At 43.5% G+C, this 27,800-nt stretch overlaps 1 long non-coding RNA gene across 1 annotated transcript in view; it reads left to right on the top strand.

Moving 5' to 3' along the window:
- The first annotated feature begins 1,071 nt into the window (after window positions 1–1,071).
- The window catches only part of LOC122464157, a 137,371-nt gene continuing 110,642 nt past the window's right edge, over window positions 1,072–27,800 (top strand). The window contains exon 1 of the long non-coding RNA XR_006288077.1: window positions 1,072–1,277. This is a non-coding gene — a long non-coding RNA (uncharacterized LOC122464157). The remainder of the gene's footprint in view (window positions 1,278–27,800) is intronic.

Below are 27,800 nucleotides of genomic sequence, written 5' to 3'. Positions count from 1 at the left end.
TGTAATGATTTGTAACATTACAGTAGAATACAGTACTATTTTTTCAATAAGGGAATAGTTTATTTTTCCCTGGAGGACTCTCAGAGGAAGTTAAACACCCATAACTATATAGAGAGCTTTACAAATAAAGAAAACTGGGTTTTATATAAATGTGAAACGTATAATGTTCTGCTCATGCAAGTGTCACTTTGCTACACCATTAAGCAAATACATAAATAAATAAATAAATAAATTAAATAAGACTGTAAGTTCTTCCTTCTTAGCAGCTATTCTTGTCTTACTTAGCAACTATTCCTGTGAGTTACACTGTGGGAAGATGAGGCAGCCCAAAGTCATAGGGCAATATCTGTCTGCAGAAGCATGTATTTGTGGACTTTGTTACCAACAAGTTTCTCAGGAACTCTCAGTGGTAGCATTTAGAGAAGGATGGAGGTTAGATAGTGCGTAAATAGTTTGGGAAATGAGATTTTAACATGGTTTGGCCAACCAGAGCATCTGGAACAAAACAAAATTAAACCTAGAAATGGGAAAATTGTGCACAAAACCAGCCATATTGAATATTTGCGGCAACAAAATTCAAAATTTCACTCCAGGATTCATGACCCCATGTATTCATTTTCTGCCAACATTCAGACAAGGGAGTAATTTTGCAAGAATGTTGGCTGAATGAATGAATGGATACTCTCATGAATATATATTTGTACTAATATTCACACCAAAAGTATTCACCTTGCTATCCTGACAGCTCTTTGCATTTTTGAGAGACTCATCCACTCAGGAAGTAGAAATTAAAGCATGTGACAGAGATAACTAATCACAGTGTGAATGCTTATGCATGATGACTATGCAAAGCAATAGTCACAGCAAATAATTTGTGACCAGTTCATAGGCTTAAATTTGTTTGCTTAAACCATTCATGGAATAATTTTCAATGACGAGCAAGTCCATGGAACTAGAGATTTATATAATTTGTGAACAGAAAAAAATGTTACATTTGTCAAATATGTCATTTGCAGTGAATACTTATTTTGGCTGTATTAAGATTTTGTACTTTGCCCCATTCGCACTGGCTGATCAAATCATGGTAGAACCCAGTTTAGCTACAACTGCTGAAGCACTGTTTTTAACTTTTTATTTTATTTTATATTTTTAGCTGGTGTAGCTATGATTTTGATCTGATGCTCTCCCACACACACCTACTATGAGAGGTACTGAGTGAACTTTGTGAACTACTGAAGCTCCAAAAAAAAAAGCTCCGACGCTGATGAACCAATCTGGTAAGATTTAATATTGAATAATTTCCATCCTTCTCCACAGCTCTCACACTCGGTGCTATCATCTGTCTATCTATCTGTCTGTTTTAGGATTTTATTCTGCTGCCTATCTCTGTAGTATCTGAACATCTTCCATGTCATAAGAATGGCCTTACTGGGTCAGACCAAAGGCCCATCTAGCCCAGTATCCTGTCTTCTGACAGTGGCCAGAGGGAATGAACAGAACAGGTAATCCTCAAGTGATCCATCCCCTGTCGCCCATTCCCAGCTTCTGGCAAACAGAGGCTAGGGACACCATCCCAGCCCTTCCTGGCTATTGGCTAATAGCCATTTATGGACCTATCCTCCATGAGCTTATCTAGTTCTTGTTTGATCTCCGCTATAGTCTTGTATGTCACATCAACATCAATAGCAAAGTCCCTACTGGACTTTGTGGTGCTCCTGGCACTTTGAGGGTCAAAATTCTTCTTGCAGTAGGATTTTTTGTTTAGATTTTTTTCAATAATTGTATTAGTTTCCTCTTTTGGAGGTGGGGTTGGGTGTTGGGTGTAAAAGAGGGTGTCAGTGTTGGGTCTACTGATCCTGTTGAGAGAACTTTAAGTACACAGTAACATTCTCCAGCATTTTACATCTCTCCCACTGACCTTGAGCTGTCTTTTCTTCCTAGACAGTTATTTACAAGCTTCATTCACACCCCCACCCTCCCCATGGTGTAATAGCATGACCCTTGCACCAGCAAATCATGACAGTTTTCATCTGTGTATATAAATATATATATTATATATATTAAATATATATATTTAATATACATATGTGTATGTGCATATACCAGTTTTCTTTATCTGCAAAAATTCTTTTCAACGCTCTAACCTACTAGCTGTGGATGTGCAAAATGATCATGTACAGCCTCACTGCAAAATGCTTGAGAAATACTTGCAAAAATATTACAGAGATGTAAACATACCAGGAGACTTGGATGCTATTCCCAGCTTTGCCACTAACCTGCTGGGTGACCTTGGGAAAGTCACTACACCTCTCTGTGCCTCAGTTACCTCTGCTGTAAAATGGGGATAATGACACTCACCTCCTTTGTAAACCCCTTGGAGATCTACTGATGAAAAGCACTAGATAGGAGCAATGTATTATTATTACTAATTGTCTCATTTCTTGTCATGTTTGCCTTTCTGTTTGAATAATAATCTCAGTCATTTTCTCTGGTTTGCTGGAGATAAGGGAGAAAAGGAGCAACTCAAAGAATTAGCTTAAAGTAAAAAGGACTCCTATTCAGGTCATTGTGATTGTTTGATTCCCTCAGAGTTTGTGAGGATTTGTGAAGGATTTTGTTGTCACAGCTCCTGAGGCACTGACCAGTGCTGGGTCATGGAGTCAGTAATATTAAGCTAGTAGTCTAATTCCAGTGAAAATTTTAAGCAACTTAATTTAGTTTTTCATTAATATATAAAAGAAAAAACAAAAAATGCGAACGGCTTGTACTGAAATGAGTGCTAAAAATCCAGCTCCACCGGGTTGCTTATTATTCAGTTTAACAAGTTACACATGGATTATTTTTTCTCATTATCACTTACCCTTTGGCATCATTGTTCATATTGCCCAACATGTGCTTGGTTTTTTCCAACCAAAAAGTAGTATTCTTCTTTTGCCTCTCTCTGGCTCTTGTCATCACAAATTCCTTTGAAGACTAGGTTGTTAATTCTAGTTATTGACAAAAGTCCCATCAACTTCAGTAGGCCAGTATTTCACCCCATGAAGAGGAGGGGACCCTCTTAAAGTATGCCTGCTTTTGCTTATTGGGAATCATTGTTACTTATCTCCGTCATGTAATGGTCTCACCCTTTGGTGACTGATGTAGCAAGAAGCTATCAGAGGTGTCTATTGTAGCCCCAGAAATTTCCCTTTAATCCTAATATTAGAATTGCCAATATGAAGCCTGGGGATCAAGTTATAATCCTAGAGACATCGGTATTTTGAACTATACCATGCGGCATTACTGAGCACCCAGGAGTAAAATGGGGTCACAACCCACAGTTTGAGAACCACTGAGCTACAGGATTCTGGTTCTAAATGAGACTACATGGTGGTATTCGTATCTGCCCTCATTAAGCAAAGGTTGTTGACATTTGCAAAATAATAGTTTGAATATACAGATTATAATAGTAAGGACTGAGTCATGTACTGGTAGCCCTAATAGAGGTTGTAGATACATCTCAAACCTGCTCCCTTTCAGGGTTCCTGAATTCAGTCTTGAATGGGAAGAAGGTTGGAGAAGGAAGTGGGGGAGGTTTGTCACTAGAGAGAACAAATTGTAGTGGGGAATACTAGGGTGTGACATTATCTGAACATGAGGAGAGGGGAAAAAGAAAGAAACAGCCAGAGCCACATGGAAGAACCAGAATGGTGCAGTCCCCTCATAATTTCATACCTCAAAAAAGATTTAGGCTTGGTACAAATTCTAGACTGATGTTCAGGCTGGTTCTTATTTTATTCAGACTGATTCCATTAATCTATCATAGCTATATTTATTTCTATAAATTACTATAGCATCTATCTATCGATCTTGCTCTGTGATACCAGTGCAACCCACAGATATAAACAAATGGTTACCCAAACAAAGTTTTATGGTCCTGGAGCAGGTTTACCCTATCAAGAAAGCGCTGATTTGAAGTCTCTGAGATGTTGAGAGAAAGGAAACTTGGTCAGCTGATGAGTTGGAGGAAGAAGAGAATGCTGGTTGGGTGTACTGCATCCTATTCAAATTCTCAACTGGATGCCATATCAGGATGTACTTTTCATTTGGCCCGGGGAATTGATTTTTTGTAAGTGGTTGTTGGCAAGTAGAGCTGAATCCGAAAGAAAGAAAATCGAAGCAGCCAAGTACTGCATGTAAGACTCAGAAAATAGTGCTGGAGACACGTACAGCATGATACAGTTACAATACTTTTGTTGCTATATTCTTTTAACATGATGAAAAAAATAACTAAGCAATGTCACAGATACCAACTCCATGACTCTGTGTTTGCTGCAGCAGTTTGGTGGATGGAGCACCACATTCACTGAGTCTGTAGTCATTGAAGTCAGAGATTTTTGCCAGTGACTTCAATGGTTGCAGGATCAGGACTTGGAAGGTGTAGTGAGACTGTGTGGTTCCTCACTGCCTCGGAGAGAGACGAGTCTGGGTGGAGCCAGGGAGCTTGGAGTCCGCCCCCCAGAGGGTCAGGCGTGGCACAGGAAGTATAAAGGCCTGACCCCAGAGCTCACTGGGAGGGCAGCTGCCGGGAAGGCCAGACGCCTCCAGCCTAGCTCGCAATTGGGAAACCCCAGTGGCCAGCGGTAAACCCAAGGACTGGCCCGACCCGCCTCACGCCAGCTACCAGGAGGAGTTGCTGAGCCTACCCCTCGCCAGCTATGCTGACGAACCCATGGTGTTGGACCCTACCCCCACGCCCTGAGAACACCACCCTGACCCAGGTACCTCAAGAGGGGGAGTCTGGAAGTAGCCTGGGGGCAGCCAACCGTACTCTGGCTGCAGCACTGCCAGTACCCGTGTCAGTGGGTTGCGGCCAGGATCCCCACTGACGCAGCAGCGGGTCTTCTGCCACTGCTAGGGTCCTGGGCTGGGACACAGTGGAGTGGGAGGGCCTGCGTCCCCGTTGCCACCCAATTCATGGGTGGCAGTCTCCCCCTCTCCCAGGCCCTTCACTTTACTGTTTATATACTGTTGTTGCTCAGCTCCTGCCTGAGGGCCTGAGCGCCTGACTCACCATTGTCCCACCTTTACCTAGGGCCTGGGCTTACTGTGTTTATTTCTACCATCACAAAGGCCACAGAGGAAGACTCCCACGGCTGGACTAATTCCCCACAAGACCTCTTCCCGAATTTAGTGAGGCAGTGTGTCTCCCCACTGCCCCAGAGAGAGATGAGCCCCGGCTAACCCCTACAGAAGGATTGTCAGGGACAGAATCAATCCCTGACAAATTTTAATCAACATGTTGTGGGAGCAGTGGTACAGGCTGGGCTGAAATGATGGATTAATGAAGGAGATAGAAACCTAAAAAAGAAAGAGACAGGTGTCTCATTGGATGCAGATGAGCTTGGAAAACGGCTCTGTTGGGGAAGTTGTGCTCTTGAGTGACTTATGGAACCAGGGTATTACTCCTGGGGGAATTCTGGGCCAAAAAAATTAAAATTCTGAACACACTATTTTAAAATTCTACAAAATTCAGCATATTTTATTTGTCAAAATAACACAATATAATCATGCCAGTTTTAATTATTTTGGTAATTTATTTCAAAAGACCTGTCAGCAAGTATGTCTATAACAATATGGACAACAAAGAAGATCCAGGAAATTTTTTTGAGAAATAGATTCCTTACTAGGAATATTAATACAGAACTATGAGCAGTAATCCATTTAAACTACAATACAGAACCGTATTTCCCGCACCTCTCAGAAGCAGTGAAAAGGCTTGGAGGAGTCAGGAGTAACGGAGGAGCTGAGGGAGAGGGACGTAATTGCTGGGAAGGAATCTGGGAGGGAACCTGGACGTTTGTTGGGTGTGGATAGAAGTATCGAACAGGGTATTTTTTTGTGGAGGGGAGGGATTGTTAAGGAGTAGAGGAGCCTCCCCCATGCAGACCTGGCTGACCCTTAGCCTCTCCCATTCAGTCAGGCAAGTCTGACCCATCCCCCTGCACCCTCTGCACCCCCACTCAGCCAACCCTCCTCCCTCTGTCCCCATGTGTCCCTGCACCCTCATTCAGCCCCTGCCCCAGTCTGTCCCCCCACTAGCCCTTCTGAACACCAGTCCGTGTGACATCCCAGCAGCACCATATGCCCCACTCTCTGTCCCAGCCATATTGCATGCCTCCTCACCTGGCCCCACGGGCAGAGTTCTGTGAGGAATGCAGCCTCTCCTCCTCCTCCCCATTGGCTCCTCCCCATTGGCTGCTATGGGCAGTGAGCAGCTGCCATCTGTTCTGGCTCCACAACAGCCCCGGTTGGGAGAAAGGCAAACTGAAACACCTCTCTAGCAGAATGTATTTTCTGCGATGAAAAAAATATCTGCCGAGGACATGAATTCTGCACATGCTCAATGGCACAGAATTCCCCTAGGAGTAGGATATGTATGTTTTTTCTATCTTATCTGCCCATTACTATAGTATCTGAGCATTTTACACACAAAATTAATAGCAAAGGCATGGTTTGCTTTCTGAGTCTGTAGTCGCAGGGAGTGGTGATATCAGAAGGACAGGGGAAGTGGGGGAGAGAGTTGTATGGCCTTCTGCATGCTGGTGGCTATCTGAACAAAGAGAACCACAGCTGAAGTGAGGGTGTGGAAGGAACAGAAGATGGATGAAACCCTCTAAATCAGAGTCAATTCTTCCTTACTTTAGGGTACATCTGCAAAGCAGCTGACAGGTGATTTCCTCTGCAGATAGACAGATGTGCTTAGCTCTGCTTGAACTAGAGTGCCAACAATAGCAATGTGGACATTGTGGCATGGCAGTGGCTTGTGCTAGCCACCCAAGTAGAGTCCTACCCGACCCCTGGTTTGTGTAGTTTGGTGGCTAGCCTGAGCAATGACCCATGCAGCAACAGCCACACTGCTATTTTTAGTGTGCTTGTTCAAGTAGAACTAGCACACGTGTGACTTCCCAGCCTGGGAAGCACCCTCCCAGCTGCCGTGTAGACACCCCTGTGAAAGGTGACTCCCAGCACAGTAGAGTGTTTGCCTGATTGATGTTTTCCATTGTTCACTCAGCAAAATACTCCAGGAGGGTTGCAAATGAGTATCAGATGGTCGTATGAACATTCATGTTTTCTGCCTCTGCATTGATAAATTGCTGAAACAGTCTCCTCATGAACATTCCTATTCTCCTGTAGTAGAGATGGTGAGAGTGGATTGGCGTGTTGGCACTTTATCATTCTCCCTAAATGGAAAGTAATCTACTGCAACACTTTATCTGTCATCTCAAAAAAGGTGTGCAGTCTGGGATTCGGATAAGTGTGAGGAGTCCACATAGGAGATCAGGAGTTGAGCATGTCTCTGAGGTATCTGCAGGCTGAAGGATAAACGTGATCTTGTTCTCCTCCTCCAGTGGTATCTGTTGTATGGCTGAAGCCAGAAGGACAGGCTTGGCGGCAAAGGGGGCAATTGTCCAGGGACCCAGGTGATTTAAAAGGATGGAGGGTCTTCTGGCCTCCACTGCTGTTGCTGCGGTAGCAGCTGGGATCCCCAAGACCTTTTAAATTGCCTAGGCAGGCCGCAGGGTTCCTAGGTGTATGTGACCACTCTGGGCCCCTCCACATTTTGGGGGGCGCCGCGGGCCGGCGCAATTGCCCAGCACGCTTGATTCCAAAAGTGATGGGTGGTCCCAGAAGTGATGGATCCATCACTTCCGCTCTGCCCCTCCCACGCTGGGATGGCCCTGGGGCCTGGAATTGCTGTTGGTGGGCCTGCAGAAGGACATCAGGAATTGTGATTCAATTTAGGATACATCTTTCCTGCATGGAAGTCAGGGGTGCCTAAGAAGGATGTACAAGTCGGCAATTTTAGAAGGGTTAGGCAATATTTTATTGTTCTCCGTGCTATCTTTAAGGACATTAGACAAACTAGGGTACGTTGACTAGACAGACAAACCATAGTTTGCAAGGTCCCACATATTGGCTAGACCAGACTAGGTGACCTGAAAGACCTGAATCAGTCTAGTTGTAGCAACGTTAGCGTCATCAGCTAAAATCCTCAAGAGTATTCCTGAGGCCCATACTACCAGATTGGATAAATGCACTTTAGATACCGAAGGAGGAACTGTGCACAATTTGGTTGCATACAATCTATATATAATTTTAATGCCCTTCGTACTGTCTGATAAAACTGGCCAATCACCTACACACCAAAATACTTGGAGGTGCTCCAAGGTGATGAGTATGATATACAAACAAATATAAATAGATACAGACAGAGTAAGCTCCTGGAGCACTTGAGTCAGACACAAGAGGCTTTCTCCTGAAGAAGGGGAGGATGACAGAGACAGGCTTGAAGAAGGCAGAAGCATGAAATTGGTAGCAGCATGACCCAGGGCGCTGACTGTATGACTAAGAGCCAGAAATTCCTGAGTTCTAATCCTCGTTCTGCCACTGTCTCCTTCTGTGTCCTTGGGGAAGTCACTTAATATCTCTCTCTCTTTCCCCCCCACCCCCCGTTTCTCCATCTGTAAAATGGGGACAATAATACTGACCTACTTCACAGAGATGATGTGAGGGTAAATATATAAAGTTATTTGGAGACTATGTACACTGAGTTAAATTTGCTGATATATTTAATGACAGTGGCCTCTGACCTCTCCGATACCATGGTTAATTTGGAATCCTGACAATGATGGATAAAGTTCCACGTGTTTCAGCTAGTAATGAGTCTGAAACCCCTTTCACTTTGAGGAAGTCCAGTTCTAAACCTCACAATCCAATCCCATTTCTGAAAAAATGGATACATGCTGGGCTGATAATTCCAAATTTCCTCAAGCACAGAGGGAGCTGGGATCTAGATTCAAACATCGTAGCTGGGCCCTCTCTAGTTTCAGCAAGGGCTGAGTTGACAGATCAAGTTCTGAAACATAAGAAAAAACATCTATATGTTCCTTCCATATGACTGGTGGCATTCCACATTATGAATGACCACTGGCAAGGATTCAATAGCAGATGAACAAGGGGACGATGGGCACAGGGTCAGCCCACAACATTTTGGTACCTGGGGTAGGGAGCTCAAATGATGCCCCCATGCCCCCTCGCTTGGGTCAAAACTTTGAAAGGTCTCAATTCTGCCTTCTTCCTGTTCTACTCCTCTCATGGTACTGCTTTGCTAACTACCCCAATAAAGGAGAACTAACAATTTAAAATGCCTCGTTCAAAAATTTTAAGTAACACTTAACTTTCAAACGCCTGAACAGCAAATATAACTTTTCTTGTCTGCATAGTAAACACTGGCATTTTTATCTGTTTGAATAATCAAAGTGGTGCTTTCTGTGCCTTCTTGGTTGCAAAGATTTGAACTGCTTCCTGCTGAAGGTCTGCAGTCTGGGCCAGCTCATGCTCTATTGAGATGGTTGCAAGGCCGACCAGCCTCTCCTGTGTCATTGCGGAGCGTAGATGTGTTTTTATTAACTTCAGTTTGGAGAAGCTGCGTTCTCCACTGGCAATTGTTATGGGAAGTGTTAGAAGTATGCGCAGAGCAACAAAAGCATTTGGAAAGAGGGTGATCATCTTATTTGTGCACATATATTCCAGAACAGCCTTTGGAGTTGATCCTGCTGAAATGTATCTTGAAAGGTTTTCAGTTCATCACCTAAATCACTCGCATAAATATCGCACATGTCATCATGTGTCAACACTGTCTCTAGTGCCCTGCATTGCTGGTGTAGGTCTTCTTCGGGTACAGTGAGGAGTTTTGGAATATCCTACAACATCCCAAATATACTGCTGTGTTCCTTAAGCTGCATGAAACGTTCTTCAACTGGCTGTATTGCACAATCCAGCATCTGGTTAAAGAATTCAACTTTGAATTGTTGTTTGGGATCTCTTATGGAATTATCCCATGCCTCGTAATCAAAATGTCGTAGTCTTTGGTGACTCTTGTATTCTTGAATGGGTGGGAAAATATCTTCAGTGTGAAGTTCCTCTGGCAACTTCTGTGCATTCTTCAGAACGTTTTGAAATCCCCCATCTGACCGGTAAGACTGTAGGTATGACTTTGCTTTGTCCAGTTGTTCCATTGCTCCAGATATATCAAGGTCAACACCTTGGAGTCTCTTGCTTACAACATTTATTTCAAACAGTATGTCATGCCACAACACTAAGCCACACAGAAATTTTAAGTTATGTATGTTTCTGGTGATTCCATTTCCCTCTGCCACTGTTCTCCCACGAACAGTTCCTGTCATAGCATTATCCTCCATAATGGCAACTATGGCATCATCTCTCTTTTCAATTTGGTGTTTGATAGGCTTTATTGCCTCCACTCGACTTTCCCATTGTATGGCACTCAGTGGTTTCAGTGTCAGAGAGGATGTTCCCAGATGTTGCTTCAAAGTTTGCCATCGATGAGTTGATGCAGAGAAAAATACATAGATGCTTTGAATTACATTAAAAAATTCAGCAGCCTCACTAGAAGCTGATGCTGCATCACTGACCACCAAGTTCAATGAATGAGAACTGCACGGGACAAAAAAAGCTCGAGGGTTTAACTCTTGGATCAGTGTCTGCACTCCTCTGTTCTTTCCTCTCATGTTGGCACCATTATCGTAGCCCTAGACCTCTCATGTCACCTATCGCAATTCCCATGCCTTCCAGCTTTTTAAGAACCACATTTGTCAGCTCCTGTAGTATCATCAATGTCAATAAATTCTATAAAATGTTCTCTGACAGTCACCATTGCAGGGACATTTTCACTAGCTTCTGTTGTTGTTACAAAACGCACCATTAAAATAATTTGTTCCTTATGGCTGATGTCAGGTGTGCAGTCCAGAATAACAGAGTAATATCTTGCTGACTTCAGATCTGCCACAATCTTCTGTTTGACATTTGTTGCTAGTAACTGTATGATTTCATTTTGAATTGGTTTTCCAAGGTAGTGGTGTGTGTACATTTCTTGGGTGGTGACTCTTCTTAGATGCTCCTGGGGTACAGCATCAAACTCAGCCATCAGCTCCACAATTGTAAGGAAGTTTCCATTGTTTGGCACGTACAGCTGATCTGAAGTGCCATGCAGTGCTAAGTTTTGGGTAGCAAGCATTCTCACAATGGCAATGAGCCTTTTCAGAACATTTTGCCAATAAAGAGACTCTGATGCAATCTTCTCTTGATGCTGATCATCAGTAGTGGCCTTTAACCTCAGTCTCATCTCAAGCTCTTTCCACCTATGGAATGCTCTCTGGTGATTTGCTGCCTTCTCATGGCATGCCAGATTTCTAGCCAGATTTTTCCAGTCCTATGTTCCTGTAGAACCCAATGTGGCTGGAACATTAGACTGGAAGAGTTTGCAACAAAAACAGTATACAGCATTCTGGGGTTTTGAGTACATAAGCCATGGCCTCTCCACTTTGTCACCATTGGGGGTTTCATGCCAGTAATGTGTTGGATGGAAACTTCTATTTTCATTGTCTTTGGGGAAAATGAAGTTTTTCACTTGCTGTGGCCCATGCAGTACAAGGAAGTCCCTCGAGCTACTGCTCAAGTGGGTCCACAGTCCTGGATCATCTAGACTTAAGGAACTAAACTCAGCAGCAGCTGTTTCTTGGGCCTCCACCACACTCTTCTCCGATCTACACTTTTCTTCAGGCATGTGCATGGTTACATCCATTTGAGATGGAGATATGGATGCTGCAGTAGCTGCCAGGTCACCTGCACTCTAACTGGAAGATCAGGCATCTCCTCACCACTCACATCCTCACTGGGGCCGGAAGGCTCACCATGAACATTTGTGTCTATGTATCTCAGGAGAGCTCCTTCCTGCGTAGATAGAAAAGCTTCCTTTGCTTTCTTTTCTGAATGCTGCCCCAGAGGTGCGTTTTCTTCTTTCACTCATGACTGCTGTTCTGTGCCACTATAGTGGCTCTCAACACTCAATTGAAGGGCACAAATAAGCAGGCTGGTAGCAGAGCCTGAGTGAGGGAAGATATCAGCGTCTTAAGGGCCTAACTGGATCCTACTACTTCAGCTGACTGCCTGTTCTCCTCAGGTGGGTTCAGGGAAGCAGCAGGAAACAGGAAGCTCCCTGAGAAGCTGGCGTTAATCAGTCCAGGCTCCTGGGGGTGCTAGAGAGGTACATAAGAGGCTCCTCCTCCTCTCTCTCCCTGCAGCTCCTGCTGCTTTCTGTTATTCCCTCTCACCTTTTCGCCTGCCTGCCTGTTATGTCTCTTGTGCCCTCCTTCCTCCAGCACAGCACTCCACCATCTCTTTGCACCTAGAGCAGAGAGAATACACATGCATCAGCAGCAGACACTATTTTCTATACTCTGGGTCCTACTGCAACCCCCCACAGTTTGGCACCTGAGGCGGTCGCCTCAGTTCACCTCATGGTAAGGCCAGCTCTGGATGGGCATCAGTGCTGTGTTTCTCTCTCCAGATAAAACCATTCAGAAATGCAAGAATTTGTAACTGCTAAAGTGAAGAGATCAGAGCACAGAATACAAATTACACACTCGTTGTAAAAGGCTATTCAGGGCCACGGGGCTCAAATGTTAACAGCAGAAGCTCCCAATCCACCTTTCATATCCCCTTTTCAACATTCACAGAGAGGGATACAGTGGAGATTTATGTACCAGATGCACTAAATTAAGTGACTTATAATATCACTGAATGAGTTTGTGCCTTTCATGAAGCCAATCTGATCAGCAAGGACCTGTTTGTACATCATCACGTTATAGGTTTCAGAGTAACAGCTGTGTTAGTCTGTATTCGCAAAAAGAAAAGGAGTACTTGTGGCACCTTAGAGACTAACCAATTTATTTGAGCATAAGCTTCCGTGAGCTACAGCTCACTTCATCGGATGCATACTGTGGAAAGTATAGAAGATCTTTTATACACACAAAGCATGAAAAAATGGGTGTTTACGACTACAAAAGGTTTTCTCTCCTCCCACCCCACTCTCCTGCTGGTAATAGCTTATCTAAAGTGATCACTCTCCTTACAATGTGTATGATAATCAAGTTGGGTCATTCCCCCACCCCACTCTCCTGCTGGTAATAGCTTATCTAAAGTGATCACTCTCCTTACAATGTGTATGATAATCAAGTTGGGCCATGCTGGAAATGACCCAACTTGATTATCATACACATTGTAAGGAGAGTGATCACTTTAGATAAGCTATTACCAGCAGGAGAGTGGGGTGGGGGGAGAGAAAACCTTTTGTAGTGGTAAACACCCATTTTTTTCATGCTTTGTGTGTATAAAAGATCTTCTATACTTTCCACAGTATGCATCCGATGAAGTGAGCTGTAGCTTACGAAAGCTTATGCTCATATAAATTGGTTAGTCTCTAAGGTGCCACAAGTACTCCTTTTCTCATCACGTTATAGTTCATCTACCAAGAAATGTGGCTAACATTTTTATATCAGTTTTAACAAGGGAAACAGGTTTATGGTAAAGAACTTGCCTTTTTTTCTTACCAAATTAATAATTTTCACACTGAAAGTGTGGATGTGCATCTTATCTTCAGGTTGTGGATCGATAAGCATAAAACAAATATGTTGAGAACAACTTCTGCTCTCCAGCTATCTACTCTTGGGACTTACCCAGCAAATAATCACTTCTGTACACCTGCATTCTTTGAAACAATGGCAGCTGCTATTGTGTTGATATCCCCTCTGACTCTTTCACAACCTGCTAATTGTGTGTGTTTTTTCTTTTTTCTTACTAAGACCTTTTTCAAGTTACAGTGGCCATTTTACATTGCTTAATGTCTTTTCCAATTTGCCCTGGCTAAGTTAGATGTTCAAGCTGTGTTAACACTAAAAATTTAACAGTACATATGCAGTTTGTTAAAATGTCACCAGCTTGTATGCTTCATGTTGTCAGAAAATGTGTGAACCTATTTTTCCCATGTGCAGATGCATTCTTACTAGGAAGTGCTTTTGCTGTGAAAACTATTCCATGTCTAGATTTACACACCCACTTGGACACACAGTTAACGGTATCTGTTGCATGAGAAATGTTCTTACCTCTTTCTCTCTCTCTAAGCCATTTGCTTTCTGGAAGATTAACAGGTTTTATTATTTTGTTTGCATTAATTTTATGCCAGTAAGGAGTGTCTAGAATCAATGCAAGTATGAACCAAACTTTGCACTCAGTTATTATAAACCAGTGTACATCAGGAATTACTTGAGTGGAGTTTCTTCTGATTTACACTAGTGTAAATGAGAACAGAACTAGACCCAAAGGTTCTAATTTAGTAGAGAGCATTTCCTCAGGTTTATATGAGAGCGGGTTGGGAACTTTTCAACAACATTATTTTTCCTCCAAAAAATGCTGATTCCTCAAAACCAAAATTTGTCATGAAGATGTATTGGTTTTGACAACATTTTTGTTGGGAAGATTTCTCAGTTCCAGGATAGAATTTCTGAACAGGTGCAAAGAGAGAGAGAGAGACCCCAGAATGACTAGTAGCCCATGAGGGATATGGGCAACTCAAGTTTGAATGCTTGCTCTGAATCAGGCAGAGCCATGACTCTGATCCAGGTTTCCCACACCCCTGGGTGAGTGCCCTAACCACCAGGCTATTGGCCATTCAGGGTTGGGAGCTCTCTCTATCTCTCACTGTTTTTTCTCAGAACATTTTGAAAGGTCTCATTTTCGTTCTAATGCAGAATGAAAACAAATATCTAAACCTCAACATTCACAACATGGAACTTTTGTTTTCCAGCCATCCCTAGTTTCCACCAATGTAACTGTTTTCTATGGAGTTATACCTGTGCAAACCTGGAGTAAATCAGTAATGAATCACACCCCAGAGCTTTCTTTTGCCCTCTCAGTGCTTTCACAAAAATATTTTAAATGTTGTACAATCTAGTGTTGCACCAGATTTCCCCCAGCATAGATACACAGGGATGCACTAATATACATTCACATTCTAGTGCCAGTATTTGGCAAATGCTGACTTTGTAATGGCTTCTTCCGTTTATACTTATCTGAAAGAATGGCTCATAACAGCATGGTTTTCCTAGGTTGTAATCAGGACCTATGCACCATCCCAAATAGTGGAGGGGGCACTACACACTTCTGTATTTGGGACCTCCAGAAGAGAATAGTCCTCTCAGAGCTCTTTCTGGGACAGTGCACCTCCACACCATCCACTACACAGATATGTGACTAAGGAGCCACTGACACCAACGCACGCTGGGGGCAGGATTATTGAGTAAGAAGGTATCATTTTTATATGGTCCCTCTTCAGAATACAACCACACAGTTTTAATTAATTTAAAATGAATAATAACGGCTACAGCATTCAAGCAAAGCCTGTCCTTGCCTAGATCAAAGTGCATGCAAAATTGAATGCAAATCAAACTTCATCTACTTTATATTTGGGACGGAGGGGTATTTAAAAAAGGGGTAGAGTGAGAAAATGAACAGCAGGACAGAGGAAAATTAGATATTTTTCAGGGAACATGGAACTTGTCTGTGATTTTTTTTTAAATGAAATGTTAGAATGATTAGATCTAGGCAAGTACATAAATCCAGTGGTGAGTTGGAGCCGGTTCGTACCGGTTCACTAGAACCAGTTGTTAAATTTAGAAGCCCTTTTAGAACCGGTTGTCCCATGAGGGACAATCAGTTCTAAAAGGGCTTCTAAATTTAACAACTGGTCAAAAGTGGCGCCTTAGGCGCCGACTCTGCGGGTGCTCTGGGGCTGGAGCCCCCACAGGAAAATTTGGTGGGTGCAGAGCACCCACTGGCAGTTCCCCACCCTGCGCCCGGCCCCAGCTCACCTCCGCTCTGCCTCCTCCTCCCCTGAATCCGCTGCCCCGCTCTGCTTCTCCGCAGCCCCACCCCCGGCTTCCCACGAATCAGCTGTTTGCGCGGGAAGCCTGGGAGGGCTAGGAAGCAGGCAGCGGCTTTGCGCTCAGGCCCAGGGAGGCGGAGGCAGAGCGGAGGTGAGCTGGGGGTGAGGGGGCGCGAGAAAGGCTGCCTGCACCGCAGCAGGTACCCTGGGGGGGTGCTCAGGGGAACCGCTGCCCGCCCCATCTCGCCTCCAGCTCCCTGGGCCTGAGCGCAAAGCCGCTGCCTGCTTCTCAGCCCTCCCAGGATTCCCGCGCAAACAGCTGATTCGCGGGAAGCCGGGGGCGGGGCTGCAGAGAAGCAGAGCGGGATAGCGCGTTCAGGGGCGGAGGCGGAGCGGAGCTCTGCACCCACCAAATTTTCCCTGTGGGTGCTTCAGCCCCGGAGCACCCAGGGAGTCGGTGCCTAAGGCGCCACTTTTGATGTGATTGGTGGGGGGAGCGGCTGCTCCCCCTGCTTCCCCACTAGCTAAGCTCCCCCGCCCACAGGAGCCACAGGGACCTGCCGGATGCTTCCTGGGAGCTGCCCCAGGTAACCACCGCCGGGACTCCCCACCTCACCCCCCGGCAGGTCCCTCTGGCTCTTAGGGGTGGGGTGGGCACCCACTACGGTGGCCCATGATACTCTCCTGCCCACTTCTGGGGGCAGCCAGGGGACAGGAGAGGGGGGCGGATGGGGCAGAGGTCCGGGGGGGGTGTCAAGGAATGCGGGGGTTTGTATGGGGCAGGAGTCCCCGGGGGGTGGGCCACGACCCCCTCGTGGGGTGAGGAGGGAACCTGTTGTTAAGATTTTGGCAGCTCATCACTGCATAAATCATTAACTTCATCCTGGTATAGAAGGCCCACGTAGGACCCTACACACTAGTAAGCCCGATATTAAGGGTTTACATGGGAGCCTATAGCCTTGGGCAACCCTTTATCACCATAAGAAATATCACCCTAGATGAGTAATATTTCAGTTTGGAGTATAGTCTGAGCAGTACTCTAGAGTCTCCATCACGATTGGCTCTGAAAAGTTGGTAACGATAGTGCTGGGTTTGTAAATTAGATCATGTCACTAATATGACAGTAGCTTGACTTACAGTACAATTCCATTTAACCAAAGCTCATAGCCAAAGGATTATTGGCTGCATTTGTACCATCAATATGTCCCACATGCTGCTCCACTCTTTTACCTGAAACCTCATGCATTTCCCCGCAAAGATTAGATTCTTTCTGTTTAACAGCTGCATTTGGTTGTCACTGAAATTGTTTGTCACTGATTGAGATGTTCTGGTGTAAATCTGGTGTTGCTACATACCACTTATACACGGATTAATTGCAAATGAGAAGTGTCATTTGGCTCAAATCCACAGTTTAAAAAGCTAGTGTGACATTCTGGAGATCACCGAGACCAGTAATGTGTTCTGCCACCACCCTGCTCTGTAATCTGGGGTACCTCAATGCAGAACTGCTATGGCTCAGACCCCTGACACCAGTCGCCTACCCTCAAGCACAAGGTCTCACCCTGACTTCCACCAGCCTAGTCACTCCTCGCACGGTGACACAAACAGTCCTTCCAGTCCTGAGACTCCCCAAATCTGTCCTTCACAAGTTCTTAACTACTGGGCACTCGGACTTTTCTCCTCTGGGTCGTCAGCCCCAAAGGCATGAAATCAGTCCCCAGGTATCAGTTCAGTTGGGGATATACACTCCATACAGTTTGCACAACAGAGACCTGCTTGGGGCAAAAATAAAGAAAAAGTTTATTTAATAGAAAAACCACCGATTCAAAGATAAAATAGGAAGGGAAGCAAACACAGACAAGTTACACAGAAAAACAAACAGAAAGACTCTTCCTCAGGCTTTACGTTTCCATATTAGATTAAATCCTTTGTCTAATACAAGGTTTCAGAGTAGCAGCCGTGTTAGTCTGTATCCATAAAAAGAAAAGGAGTACTTGTGGCACCTTAGAGACTAACCAATTTATTTGAGCATAAGCTTTCGTGAGCTACAGCTCACTTCATCGGATGCATTCAGTGGAAAATACAGTGGGGAGATTTATATACACAGAGAACATGAAACAATGGGTGTTATCATACACACTGTAACAAGAGAGTGATCACTTAAGGTGAGCTATTAGCCGCAGGAGAGCCGGGGGGCGGGGGAGGAGGGGAATCTTTTGTAGTGATAGAAATGGCCCACCTTGATTATCACTACAAAAGGTTTGCGCACCCCGTCCCCCGCCCCCCGCTCTCCTGCTGCTAATAGCTCACCTTAAGTGATCACTCTCTTGTTACAGTGTGTATGGTAACACCCATTGTTTCATGTTCTCTATGTATATAAATTTCCTCACTGTATTTTCCACTGAATGCATCCGATGAAGTGAGCTGTAGCTCACGAAAGCTTACGCTCAAATAAATTTGTTAGTCTCTAAGGTGCCACAAGTACTCCTGTTCTTTTTGTCTAATACAAGTTACCTATTAGCCTCTGAACAGTTTCCCAGCGTGCCGTAGGGGGGATCCAGCATTCACAGACAGCCTCCCACTTTCAAGACCATCTCTCAGATTCAGGATGAAAAATTCAGTTTCAAGCCTCCTTTTTTAAAAAGCGCCCCCTCCCCCTCCATGATGATTCATGGTTATTCAGAGTGGGGGAATGCCATCTTGTCTCAATGTCTTTCCATTAACTTTAATGCTCCACTGTTGTCTTTTCCTGGGCTGGAAAATGGAGGAGTCCTTGGAGCTGGTTTCAGGTAAACACCTGGTTGGGAGGTGCCCCTGCCTGGCTGATCGCTCACTGACCTGCTATGAGGTGGACATGAAGTTTTATGGATAAATACATAAATTCATAACCAGAGACTGGATACCTATCTCATAATGATTATTAAGTTTAGAACATTACAAGCATTCATAAAAGACCTTACTCAACATATTTTATAGCACAATAACTGTATACAACCAGTTCATTCAATTGCTTATTCTTTGGGGTTCAGAGACCCCATCCCCCACCCCCATTCTCCCTTTGAGGTATCTGGACACCGATTGTCACAGCTAGATTGATTCGTTTAGGTTACTTGTGAGACATTGTTCTGTGGAGGTAGAGAGGGGCAATTACTGATACAAAGTTAGTGACAGCTATGATGTACAAGTACTTAGGAGGCCGTAATACAAACGAACAGGCCCAAAATCAGCAAGCACATCCCTAATTTGAAGCATATGAGCAGTCCCATTGAAGCCAATGGGAGGTAGGGGTCCCAAGCACTACTGACAGTCATGCCCAAGGTGACTCAAGTTTAGGTCTTAAAAAATGGAGAGATCCAAAATCAGTGGTCCGGTTTGAAAATTAGCTTTAGCCTATACTACTTGCTCAGTTGTCAAGCTTATTAACTATGGTCCCAGTTATCAAGATTTGGCTGCTAGTGACTGTTTAATAGTCTTACATGCACTGTTTATTTTTATTATTAACAATAATAAGCCCTAGTAGTACTAGGAGAGTTATGCCAAGCAAGTCATCCAGGGTTTAGGTAAGAATGGAATAAATTACAATCTTGGTGAGAACCAGGCATTAATACCTTTTCAGTCTTCACTTTACAGCACCATTGTTCTCCAGGAGATGTAAATTTACATACACTATATATGACCTTAGATCAAAATAAGTTCCATGCTGTAGGACGACTAATAAGGTCAAGAACCAGACACTATGTTTCATGAGGTAAAAAAGGATTTCATAACTCAAGAATGTTACAGGCATGATAAGGTAATGAAAAAGCCTGTCACCGAAATGGAATTAACAAAGCTGTCCTACTGGACTTTGTAATGACTTTTGATTTTGCCCTCGTCATGAACTAAGTAGAGGAAATTTGATTTGAATTTTCCAAGCTGTGTTCCCAGATACTTATGACAAAAACAGACATTCAAGAAAGCATGAAAGCGTATTCCATCGGATTTATAGTATTTATACTCTCTTATCTATGCCAGCATTTGTTTGATAAATTATAGCACCACTTATGGTGGTCATTCCAGTACACTGCACTTTAGAACACACAGAGCTTAACTATGAGAGCTGGGTAAATACCTGAATACACTGGCACAAATAAAAAACCTCTACTTGCTTAGGCTATTGTTTACCCTCCTTTTACGTTCTCTTTCTGTGGACACTCTAGCCAATCACTTTGCTAGCAGGAAAGTTAATGGAAACAGCAAATTTTAAGCCTAATACTAGAGGATATTTGTGGCAGGAGAATTGTAAACTTGTGTATTTAGTCTATCTAGGTTCTTATAATGGCAAATATTGACACTGGAAACCTGATTCTAAATGTTTTGCTCACCCAATCAGGGAGCAAAAATATACAACACTGTATGTCCAGAGCTTACAGAAAGGAGAGGATATAGCGCCCGCTGTCCTGTTAACATCAGAAGGAGAACTCCTTCCTCTTCGCCCTGGCTTAAAGGAGCACTTCCATTATGGAATCAAACAAAGGGACAAAGTTAATGCTGAGTGGGAGATGTACATCCAAGGTGGGTGATAATGATTAATGAAGGATTTCATGGCAGGGTCCCTTAACCTGTTCATTTCCAGACATTCTAGCATTTGGGTTTCTTAAAAGGTGTTGAATTTTTGTAAGGACAGTATAAGGTTGTTTTTGGGTTCTTACCTCAACTCCACTGAAGCACAGTTTCAACCTTTTTTTAACAAACATTTTTTTAAAATTTTGGATGAATATCAGTAAGATTCTCCATCCTACGCAGGTCTAAATGGTAGTAAAAATCTAGGGACTGGAATTATTTGCAGAAAACATTCAACAAATGATATCACGTAGTAAATACATTCAACAAAATTGGAAGCTGCTCACAAGCACTTCACAAACAGAAAAAGAATCTTAAGTTCATTGACTAAATTATTCCCTCTCAGTTATTCCCTCCATCCTTTGTATCACTTTGGAGGAAGAAATCATTGCTCCTAAAGGCTACAGCAGCTGCCAGTACTAAAAGTTGGAAATATGTTATTCTGAGAAAAAATCCTGGTCCCTTCTCCACAGGAGGAATGGGCCCTGTGATTTTCTGCTATGCTGGGGTGGGAAAGCAGCATCTGGGAAGTCAACAGGGGGAACGTACTGTGTGCCATAGAGCCAGGCTCCTCAACAGCTCCCTGCATGCTGCCACACAAAGGGAATTTGAGGTTCAGAGTGGCAGGGCCACTGCATCCGCTAGCAATTCTTCCTATACATGGGAAGGTTCTGCAGAGGCTACTCCAGTTCTAAGCCTGGAATACTGGCTGGGGAGCAGCTCTGTTATCATTCCATTGTATAGGAGAAGGATCCCTTGCTCCCCAACTTAAGTCTAGGTGCTTGGGCTAGATGCTGGGTACAGGAGAGAGCTAATCATTCTATTACTGATGTTATTTTATTTCTCATACACGGAGCTGCTATATTATATGCTTAATCTATTGCATTATAGGCAGAGATAGTAACACCCTTAAAGTTTCTAACTCTTTCCATTGTAAGACCCTGTTGTCAGTTGTGTATAACTTTGCCAAACTTAAGCCATTCAGGCTGAAATTTTCCATGGCTGCTTTCTAAGTTTCAGCTAAAATGGTTCAGGCATTTCTAAGAATGAGGTTAGGGACAAATACATTGTTTTCCCCATGTAAAAAAAGGTCTTTCAGTGGTTTCATTGAGAAGCTCTAGCAAGTCCATGCTTTGGAGCAAGGACTTGAAATCTGGACTTTGGAAATTTGGTTGCACTGGTGTCAGGAATGTGCCTTTTGCTTTCACTGTGAAAACTCATCCAAAATTATATACCTCTGAAAAATCACCGTTCTCACATACTCATCTGAGGTTTGTGAGAAGCTGGCAGCTTAATTTCCTAAAGATTCCATCTGCAGTGAGTATGCTGTTCACACAATTCTGTGTGACCAGACTGTGCAAGTGTCAGCCCCACAGAGTGACTGAGCATGCACCATCCCAGGGCCGCAGGGCTGAGCAGGACTTTCCTTGCAATTGTGCCATTGCTTCTCTCTCGAGTCAATTATCAGAACTGAGAGCAGGGTGATTGTCTGTCCAGACAGATTGGAGGAGGAGGAGGAACCAGCCCGACATGAATGTAGGAGGGTAAGGAGTGGGGCAGAAGGGAATAGGGAACAGAGGCAAGGACTGCTGGAGGGAACGGGAGATAAAAGGAATGGCAAAATTAGTTTCACACGCACACTCCCCTCTAGAATCTGTTCCTGATAGAGGTATCTGCATGGGCAACCTTAACTCTGGCATTTCCTCTCTTTTAAGTGCTTCACTTTGCAACCATAGCATTCTTTTAACATGTTTTTTGTATGCAATGTATATTGCAGTAGAGTCCAAAATGCATTCGGTGCTGTACAGACATATAGGAAAATACATTCCCTATCCCAAAGGGCTTGAATACATGGCTGTATGAGAGAAAGTAAAACACCAGAGCTGAGTGTACCTGAATTTTTTTTTTTTTCCTGGTTGAACCCATTTCAAGTCAAAAGATTTTCTATATAAAAAATTCTAATGATTCCTAACAAAATGGTGAAACAGTTAATACCTGGTGTGAGTCCTAGTTGTCATTTTTTCGGGTTGTCTTAATAGTCTGTACAGAATAATAGAACACTAAAACCTCTTTATCTCCACTGCAGGACAGAGGCTTTATCGTGATGAAATTTAGAATATGCTGTGCAGTACATTATGTAGTAGTCAATGAAATATCATCACAGTTTGCAAAGTGCAGTATTTCTTCCTGGTAAGATTTGAGAGACATTTGCACATGGCCAACTCAGTCCTGACCTCTTCAGTAATTACAGTCTTTCTTCCAAAACAAATTTTAAGACAATTGCCAGGAAAAAAATGAAGATACTGAATATGGAAAAAGAAATCTGTTACACCAGTTCAAATACTAGGGCAAATAACGGACGTAATTAAAAAGAAACATAACAAAGAAAATTGTCTCACAGATTTTATAACGGTTAAATAAAGGCCACCTATTTAGCCCAGTATGCTTAAAACAGACTAGACTTAAGTGGACAATTTTTCTTAAAAGGCCAGCAACTGTATTTTTGTTGTACATGTCTGCTAACCACTCTCAATATCCTTGGCTCACAAAGTTCCTCATAACTGTAGGAGAAAAACTGATGCTTTAAGAAACATTTCCCCTTCATGTAGTCCAGCATAGTTCACAGGTCTGTGTTCCCAAAAAGCATAGCTGAATAATACTAAAACTTTATACTTACATTTCCTGTGAGAAAGGGATCGCTGGGTCTGGAAAAAATAGAGTACCAAATGAAATCTAGAGTCTGCATACACTAGACACAGTTTAGAAAGTCCGATACAACAGCAGGACTTGCATCCTGTTAAGTTAACCAGTTTTAGTCCATATTCTAGGTGTGGCTGGTAACACCATTTAATAGTAAGTTGGACTAACACTTCCCATTATTAAAGACCCCTTTTCACTTGGTTATAACTTTGCCAAACTTTAACTGTTTGGGCTGACATTTCCCGTGCCAGGCAGAAGATATTCTTTGGAAAGTTTCGGCCAAAATGGTTCAGCAGTTTCCAAGAATGAGGCTAGGGAAAAATAGGTTGTTTTGCTCAAGTTAAAAAATTCTGGAGACCTTTTCTTTAAAAAGCTCTTGCTGTACAATGCTGAATACTTTGAAAAATAGATTTTAAGTGCCTTAAATTTGGCACCCAGAATTAGTGAATATTGTTTACCTTAATAGCTCTGTGCCTCAACTCCCCATCTGTAAAATGAGGGAATAATACCCTGTTCATCCCACAGCAGTGTTCTGAAAATAAAATGATTAATGTTTGTGAAGCACTCAGGTACTATAAGGATGAGGGCCATAGAAAAGCTCATGAAGAAATGTAATAATTCCATTTTTAGAGCAGGTTTGGAATAGTATGCAGTAAATAAGGCCTGAACTAAAACAAAATATGACTAATTTTTTGAGTTAATCATGTGAGTTAACTCTGATTAATCAACAGCCCTAGTCCACATTGTCATAATGTAGAGAAGGCCAAAGCCTTCCAGGCTATATAGGACCAAATTTCTAATGTAAAATAAAACAACTGGGGGGAGAGGGAATCCTTTATCCATTATAACGAAGCAAAATAGAGCACAAGTCCTTTTTTGTCTTTGCAAATCACCTTTAACATACCAAGCATGCTCCCTTCCTAAATGAAACACCAATCAATATCTCTTGGCAGAGGGGTAGAACTTCCTGTAGGTCACTGCAGGAGGAGATGTTCTTAGAGTCTTTGTGACCCAGGGATGCCTTACAGGAAACTCACTATGATATAGTGAATGAGCATATTCCAAATATCGTGCACTGTCTCTGGTGTCAACAGATAAACTTTTGTTATTTTAAATGTTAACAGTAGCAGCTACATAAGTTATGCAATCCATTAAAAGAGAAAACAATGCAAAATGGTAAGAAATAAGCAATGTGCATTTAAAACCTTAAATCTTGTCCCTACCTTCTGACTGAGTGTTCTGTTCATTCCCTCTGAAGCACCTAGCAATGGCCATGGTTGACAGGCAGGATACTGGGCTAAATGGACCATTGGTCTGACCCAGTATGGCCATTCTTATGTAAGATTCATACAAGTAAATGCACACTGTATTCTTTCTATAATGCACCATTTTGATCTAAAACCTCTTAGTGATCAGGATTGCTTGAATGTGATTAAATGTGATTGAATACACTGAGGCTGAATTTTCAAAGGAGGTGGTTAGGTGCCAAACTCCCTCTGACTTTTAGTGGGAGTTGACCACCTTAAACCTCTTAGGCCTGTTTGAAAATCCCACCCTCAATTTTTAAATATAAAGAAATCTATAACCCTTAAGAGATACTGTAAAGTTCTAAAAAGATGTATTCATCTTGACTGATAGAGGGCTTCAGCGCAGTATAGTAACAGATTAGTTCTGGTCAGATGTTTTCCACAAATACCTTTTACCCAGTCAGAAGAACACCGCTGGCTCAGCCCCATATTCTTCACCCTTCTAGTCCAGGCAATGCCCATTATACTCTGATCATCTCCCAACAAATTCATAAGATTTCACATCTGGGTTTCTTTTACAGTCCATCAACACGTTACAGACAGGCTAGAAAATAGTGTGCCCCAAATGTCATGTATGTGTGTCTTAATCATTCAGCCAAACACAATATTGGTATAGCTAAAAATGAGTTAACGAACCCGCCACATGCTTTTCTTATCATTATTATTATTTATTTCCACAGAAGCAAGGCTTAGGGAAAGTTCAAAAGCATAGAAAAGTCAAATATAGTCAGGATGGTCTAACCCTTTAGTTCACTGAAGGAATGAGAAAGTGGTAACATCTCTCATAATTCAGCAGTTTAATCAGTTAAAACTGAATGGAACCATTTGCATTGTGCAATAAGCTCTACTTTTCTGTCTGTCACATGGAAAACAGGTGAACAAAAACTGTGGAAATCGCACACAAATGGGTCCTACAGAGGGCTGCCTGGAAAGCAATGGCAGCAACACATTCCATAGCAACATCGGAAAAAGGAAGAAGTAGCAGTTGGAGTCATTTTCAGAATTAATCCTTCATCTTTTGAATAACTTTGGTTGGTTCTCTAGAGTTGGCTGCTGAAACATTTCCTCCCATATCTCCATCCTTCCCTTAGACATGTTTACCATTAAATTAATGAGACAGAGGTGGCCACCCAGGTGCAGAAGGATTGTTGTTTTTAAATGCAACAGGAGCTATTAACGTTTTAAAACATTCCACATTTTACCTTCGTAAACATCTTGGAAAAATTATGTCATAATTTGTAAAATCCCATTTTACCGGACATTCCAAATCCTGCGTTTGACAGTGACATTTTTTCATTCGTGGGATCAGAGTGAAAGGCTTCTCCTCTGAAAAGTGACTGTAAAAATGACAGTAGGAGTTCATATTTGTATCTAACTGATTTCCAGACATAGTAGAATCTCAAATGTGAATTTCTTGAGTTTATAGCATTTAGGATTTATTTCAAAATGGTTGCTTTTATTTTATGCATGACATTATATCCGTTGTTAGGGACACTTATGGTGTGGTGTGATTGCCTCAAAATTTATTGTAAACAAATCTGATCTTTGGCATTTATCATCATGTTCTGTATTTATGCCTGATTATGCATTTTTAATCAGGCACACTTCAGTTCTTTTGCTGCTTGCTAACATTTTCATTTGGGAAGAACACTTTTCACTAGCCCGGCAGATATACATGCTTCTTTGCAAAATCATGTCCATTTCTTGCAATAACATTGCTTTGACCTGGTTATAAGTTAGGCCACAATATGGTCTCTGATGAATCCTTCTGTTAACTGTCCAAATTCACATGCCTTTGCTTTATTATGTAGGTCAGTAACCTAATGGTTAATTGTCTCACTTGGCAGCTAGTCTCTTTGTGACAGGCTGGTCTGCCCCTTTAAGAGCCAGGAAATAGCTGGCCCTGTTCTGGAAAGGAGTCCAGCAGGAAGTCTGGGAATCAGCCAACCTAGCTGGACAACATGTAGTGATTGGGGCTGTTGATTCCCAATCCAGGAATATCAAGGAGAACCCTGTCCCCATGAAGGAGACTAGGACCAGGAGAAGTCTGGGAGGGCACTCTCCTATGGCTGCAGCACAAGGCTGTGAGAGGGCAGGAAATCTGTGTGGACCTCCTTAGGCTGAGGGAAGATCCAGCACGTTAAGCTCTTGGATCTGAGTGCCCCACAATCTCAATTGAAGAACAGGACTGTTGCTTTTCATTCTTGTTCAGTTTCCTTTCTAATAAACAGGGCCCTGATTCGGAAAGTCAGGCAAAGGGCAAAGACTGAACTGAGCAGGGCCAAGTGTTTGTCCCAGGCTGATGATAGGGACTACCAGCCTACACTCTTGTAAAGAAAATACGCTTAACCAAAGTGACTTCCTTGCATGGGTCAAAGTATTATTACTCCTTTTGACTCAAGCAGCTAGCCAATATTCATTGCAGATTGATGATAAAGGAGAGGAGAGGTTGATGATAGAGTCAGGTATTTCTTTGATGCATTCCTGTTTATTTACAAATCAGTTCCCAGCCCCTGCACTAGTAGTCGGTCTCACCTTTGGGCGGTGGTTTCTATTGTTTCAGCCTGACTGGAAGGTGATTAGCACACCCATCAGTTTCAGTGAGGTTTGACTTGAGTGATTGCCCATAGAATAAAGATGCACTTGCTGGCAGTCAACAACCCTCCAGAATAACAGTATACTAGAAAGTTTTGAATGGCTTTGCCTAGCAGTATGTAGTCTCTTCATGCTCCCACTGCAAAGCATTGTCAGTCTCCAAAACCCCTAGGAGTATAGAGCTGTGGTTCTCAAAGCCAGTCCGCCACTTGTTCAGGGAAAGCCCGTGGCAGGCCGGACCGGTTTGTTTACCTGCCACGTCCGCAGGTTCGGCCGATCGCGGCTCCTACTGGCCGTGGTTTGCTGCTCCAGCCCAATGGGGGCTGCAGAAAGGGCGGCCAGCATGTCCCTTGACCCACGCCGCTGCCCGCATGAACAGCTGATTTGCAGGAAGCTGGGGGGGGGCAGAGAAGCAGGGCAGGGCGGCGCGTTCAGGGGAGAAGGTGGAGCAGAGGTGAGCTGAGGCTGGGCGTGGGGCGGGGAGCTGCCAGTGGGTGCTCTGCACCCACCAAATTTTCCCCCGTGGGGGCTCCAGCCCCGGAGCACTCACGGAGTTGGTGCCTAATGCGCCACTTTTGATGAGATCAGTGGGGGGAGCGGCCTCTCCCCCTGCTTCCCCCCTAGCTACGCTCCCCCACCCCTAGGAGCCAGAGGGACCTGCTGGAAGCACCCAGGAGCCGCCCCAGGTCAGGACCGCCGTGACTCCCCACCTCGCCCCCTGGCAGGTCCCTCTGGCTCTTAGGGGCGGGGTGGGGTGGGCACCCATTACGGTGGCCCACGAGACCCTCCTGCCCAGTTCTGGGGGCAGACAG

Source organism: Chelonia mydas, chromosome 1 (assembly GCF_015237465.2).
Source record: "Chelonia mydas isolate rCheMyd1 chromosome 1, rCheMyd1.pri.v2, whole genome shotgun sequence".
NCBI classification, from domain to species: Eukaryota; Metazoa; Chordata; order Testudines; family Cheloniidae; genus Chelonia; species Chelonia mydas.
The sequence above is the reverse complement of the archived record's forward strand: the minus strand, read 5'-3'. Positions and strand labels throughout refer to the sequence as shown.